This window comes from Globicephala melas, chromosome X, assembly GCF_963455315.2.
Source record: "Globicephala melas chromosome X, mGloMel1.2, whole genome shotgun sequence".
Classification (NCBI taxonomy): Eukaryota; Metazoa; Chordata; class Mammalia; order Artiodactyla; family Delphinidae; genus Globicephala; species Globicephala melas.
The window spans coordinates 78240756-78246651 of NC_083335.1; the positions used below are offsets into that span (position 1 = coordinate 78240756).

The window sequence follows — 5896 nt, forward strand, 5'->3', positions numbered from 1 at the left end:
GAAACACTCCCATTTACCATTGCAACAAAAAGAATAAAATATCTAGGAATAAACCTACCTAAGGAGACAAGAGACCTGTATGCAGAAAATTGTGAGACACTGATGAAAGAAATTGAAGGTGATACAAACAGATGGAGAGATATACCATGTTCCTGGATTGGAAGAATCAACATTGTGAAAATGACTCTGCTACCCAGAGCAATCTACAGATTCAAAGCAATCCCTATCAATCTACCACTGGTATTTTTCACAGAACTAGATCAAATAATTTCACAATTTGTATGGAAACACAAAAGACCACAAATAGCGAAAGAAATCTTGAGAAACAAAAACGGAGCTGGATGAATCAGGCTCCCTGACTTCAGACTATACTACAAAGCTACATTAATCAAGGCAGTATGGTACTGGCACAAAAACAGAAAGATAGATCAATGGAACAGGATAGAAAGCCCAGAGGTAAAACCACACACATATGGTCACCTTATCTTTGATAATGTAGGCAATAATATACAGTGGAGAAAAGACAGCCTCTTCAATAAGTTGTGCTTGGAAAACTGGACAGCTACATGTAAACGAATGAAATTAGCACACTCCCTAACATCGTACACAAAAATAAACTGAAAGTCAATTAAAGACCTAAATGTAAGGCCGGACACCATCAAACTGTTAAAGGAAAACATAAGCAGGGCTTCCCTGGTGGCACAGTGGTTGGAAGTCTGCCTGCCGATGCAGGGGACACGGGTTCGTGCCCCGGTCCGGGAGGATCCCGCGTGCCGTGGAGCGACTGGTCCCATGAGCCATGGCCGCTGGGCCTGCGCGTCCGGAGCCTGTGCTCCGCAACGGGAGATGCCACAACAGTGAGAGACCCGCATACTGCAAAAAAAAAAAAAAACATAAGCAGAACACTCTGACATAAATCACAACAAGATACTTTTTTACCCACCTCCTAGTGAAATGCAAATTAAAACAAAAATATACAAATGGGACCTAATGAAACTTAAAAGCTTTTGCACAGCAAAGTAAACCATAAACAAGATGAAAAGACAACACTCAGAATCAGAGAAATATTTGCCAATGAAGCAACTGACAAAGGATTAATCTCCAAAACATACAAGCAACTCATGCAGATCAATATTTTTAAAAAAAAAAACCCTAATCCAAAAATTGGCAGAAGAACTAACTAGACATTTCTCTAAAGAAGATATACAGATTGCCAAGAAACACATGAAAGAATGCTCAGCATCATTAATCATTAGAGAAATGCAAATCAATACTACAATGAGATATTATCTCACACCGGTCAGAAAGGCCATCATCCAAAAATCTAGAAATAATAAATGCTGGACAGGGTGTGGAGAAAAGGGAACCCTCTTGCACTGTTGGTGGGAATGTAAATTGATACAGCCACTATGGAGAACAGTGTGGAGGTTCCTTAGAAAACTAAAAATAGAACTACCATACGACCCAGCAATCCCACTACTGGGCATATAACCTGAGAAAACCATAATTCAAAAAGAGTCATGTACCAAAATGTTCATTGCAGCTATATTTACAATAGCCAGAACATGGACGCAACTTAAGTGTCCATCAACAGATGACTGGATAAAGAAGATGTGGCACATATATACAATGGAATATTACTCAGCCATAAAAAAGAATGAAACTGAGTTATTTGTAGTGAGGTGGATGGACCTAGAGACTGTCATACACAGTGAAGTAATTCAGAAGGAGAAAAATAAATACCATATGCTAACACATATATATGGAATCTAAGGAAAAAAATGGTCATGAAGAACCTAGGGACAACACAGGAATAAAGCTGCAGACCTACTAGGGAATGGACTTGAGGATACGGGTAGGGGGAAGTGTAAGCTGGGACAAAGTAAGACAGTGGTATGGACATATATACACTACCAAACTTAAAATAGATAACTAGTGGGAAGCAGCCGCATAGCACAAGGAGATCATCTCCGTGCTTTGTGATCACCTAGATGGGTGGGATAGGGAGGGTGGGAGGGAGGGAGATGCAAGAGGAAAGAGATATGGGGACATATGTTTATGTATAACTGATTCACTTTGTTATAAAGCAGAAACTAACACACCATTGTAAAGCAATTATACTGCAATAAAGATGTTAAAAAATAATAATTAAAAAATTAAAAAAATAAAAGTAGTTATATGTAGGTAGTGAGATTATGGCCCATTTCATTTTAAATATTGCATTTTTACATCAGTTATTATGATAAACAGGTTGCTATGTAAATAAAATTATAAATAGGTATAAAAATCAGAGAGGAATTAAACAATATAGAAATCAAAAAACAATAGAAAATCAGTGAAACCAAGAGCTGTTTTTTTAATTGAAGTATAGTTGATTTACAATATTGTTTTATGATAAAGCAAAGTGATTCTGTTATGTATATATATTTTTTCCAGATTCTTTCCCTTGTAGGTTATTACAAAACATAAAATAGTTACCTGTGCTGTAGGGTAGGTCCTTGTTGGTTATATATTTTATATATAGTAGTGTGTATACGTTAATCACTAGCTCCTAATTTTTCCCTCCCCCCTTTCCATTTGGTAACCATAAGTTTGTTTTGTATGTCTCTGTGTCTATTTCTGCTTTATATATTTCTGCTTTTAATTTTTTTAGTTTCCACATATAAGTGATATCATTATGATATTTGTCTTTCTCTGTCTGGCTTACTTCACTTAAGTGTGATAATCTATAGGCACATCCATGTTACTGAAAATGTCATTATTTCGATTTTTTTGTGGCTGAGTAATATCCATCGTATATTTTTATATACCACACCTTTTTTATCCATTCGTCTGTTGATGGACATTTAGGTTGTTTCCATGCCTTGGCTATTGTAAATAGTGTTGCAATGAATATTGGGATGCCTGTATCTTTTTAAATTATTAGCCAAGCTCTTTAGGAAAAAAAGAGAGAGCCTATATAAACAGAATAGAAATAAAAGAGGAGAAATAAGAACAGATATTACAGAGATACAGAAAATCATAGGAGAATTGTACAGTTATATACCAACGAACAGGACAATCTAGAAGAAATGGGTAAATGCCCAGAAAGATACAACCTTCTAAGACTGAATCAGGAAGAAATAGATAATCTAAAGAGACAAATCACTAGTAGTGAAATTGAATTTGTAATTTTAAAAAACTCCCAACAAACAAAACCCAGGACCAGTCCATTTCACAGGGGAGGTCTAGAAAATATATACAGAAAACCTAATATGTATCCTTCTCAAAATATTCCAAAAAGTTGAAGAGGATTAAACACTCCCAACTTCATTCTACGAGGCCAACATTACCCTCATACCAAAACCAGATAAAAAGGTACTACAAAAAAATAAACTTACAGTGCAATATCTCTGATGGATAGAGATGCAAAACTCCTTGACGAAATATTAGCAAACCGAATTCAACAATATGAAAAACGGGTCATACACCATGATCAAGTGGGATTTATTCCAGGGATGTAAGATGGTTCAATAGCCACACATCAATCAGTGAGAAACAACACATTAAAAAAAGAAGGATAAAAATAACATGATAAACTCAATCAATGCAAAAAAGGCATTTGACAAAACTGAACATCTATTCATCATAAAAATGCTCATGAAATTTGTTGTACAGGGAACATACCTCAACATAATAAAGGTCATTTATGACTAACCCACAGCTAACATCATACTCAAGAGTGAAGAGATGGAAGACTTTCCTATAAAATCAGCAATAAGAGAAGGATGCCCTCTCTCACCATTTATATTTAACATTACAGTGGAAGGCCTAGCCACAGCAATCAGAGAAGTAAAAGAAAAGAAAGCATCCAAATTGTAAGGGAAAAAGTAAAACTCACTATTTGCATATCACATGATACTATATATGGATAAAGCCTTCACATACAAACAAAACTAATAAATGAATTCCCTAAAGTTACAGGATACAGGATTGATATACATATATCTGTTGTTTTTCTATACAGTAATAGTGAACTATCACAAAGAGAAAGAAAGCAAGAAAAAAGTCCCTTTTAAAATAACATTGATAAACTTAGGATTAAGCACACCCAAGAGAGTGAAAGACTTATACTGTGAAAAAGTTTAAAATATTGATGAAGGAAATTAAAGCTGACACAAAGAAATGTAAAGTCATGGATATGAGGAAATTTTATTGTTAGAATGTCCATAATACATAGGGCAATCTGCAGATTTAATGCAATCCCTTTCAAAATACCTATGTCACTTTTTAAAGAAGTAGAGCAAATAATTCTAAAATTTATATGGAATCACAATAGAATTGAATTATCAAAGCAATCTTGAGAAAAAAGAACAAAGCAAGAAATATTCACCCTTGCTGACTTCAGACTATACTACAAAGCTACAATAATCAAAATGACATGAGATCACTGGTGGAGAAAGGATGGCAGAGTAGAAGGACATGGGCTCAACCCTTAAAGAAACACCACAATCACAACTAACTACTGAACTACCACCTACAGAAAAATGCTAGACCCTACCAAAAAAGATACCCTACATCCAAAATCTCAAATGAACAGCCTAACCTTACACCTAAAGCAATTAGAGAAAGAAAAACAAAAAATCCTCACAAAGTTAGTAGAAGGAAAGAAATCATAAAGATTAGAGCAGAAATAAACAAAATAGAGATGAAGAAAACAATAGCAAAGATAATGAAACCAAAAGATGGTTCTTTGAAAAGATAAATAAAACTGACAAAGCTTTAGTCAGACTCATCAAGAAAAAAAGGGAGAGGGCTCAAATCAATAAAATTAGAAATGAAAAAGGAGAACTTACAAGGGACACCACAAAAATCCAAAGGATTGTTAGAGACTGCTACAAGCAAATATAGGTCAATAAAATGGACAACCTAGATAAACAGACAAATCCTTAGAAATGTACAATCTCCCAAGACTGAACCAGGAAAAAAATAAAAACAGACCAATCACAAGCACTAAAATTGAAACTGGGATTGAAAATCTTCCAAGAGTGCTCACCTCACTGCTCCTCGCTTGCAGCCCTGTGCTTTGCTCCTCTCCAAACATGGCAAAAATATCCAGCCCTACAGAGACTGAACGGTGCATCGAGTCTCTGATTGCTCTTTTCCAAAAGCATGCTGGAAAGGACGGTAACAACAGCAAATTCTCCAAGGCCGAGTTACTTATCTTCATGAATACAGAACTGGGTGTCTTCACAAAGAACAAGAAGGACCCTGGTGTCCTTGACAGCATGATGAAGAAGCTGGACCTCGACTCTGATGTACAGCTAGATTTCCAAGAATTTCTTAATCTTATTGGCGGCCTCGCTCTAGCTTGCCACGACTCCTTTATTAAGTCTAGCTCTTCCCAGAAGTAAATCGGAGGAGCCTTTGGGCCTGGCCTCCAGGTCCATTCCCTTTTCTTCAGCCTCCCAATTATCATCTACCCCTCATAGACCACACATACCCTGAGCCCAGTGCACCCACCACCCCATGCAGGTCACTCCTGCTGGTAGTAATAAAGCAATATTGTTTTTTGAAGCACACACTGTAGAGTCAGTAAATTTGTGCAAGGGAGGGAGATGATTGGGAGGAATATAAATTAGATTGATGGAAAGAGTTACCAGAAGTTGCAAAGTAAATAGTAAAAATGTATCTTGGGTGTATACATAATCATGACTAATGATACTAACATAATCATCTAAATTACTCAGACTGATGGAGAGACCCCACTTATTGTTCACTCATTAAACGCCTATACACCCCTACTACAGGCACTGTCATAGGCTTCGAAAATACAGTCAGCAAGACAGAAAAGGTCCTGCCTTCACTGAGGTTACCTTCTAATGGAGGGGAACAATAAATGAATAAACAAATAAAG

General features: G+C 36.3%; 1 pseudogene; it reads left to right on the forward strand.

The window, feature by feature from the left end:
- Positions 1-5081: 5081 nt before the first annotated feature.
- On the forward strand, positions 5082-5393 carry LOC115850026 (protein S100-A11 pseudogene; annotated as a pseudogene).
- Positions 5394-5896: the final 503 nt, after the last annotated feature.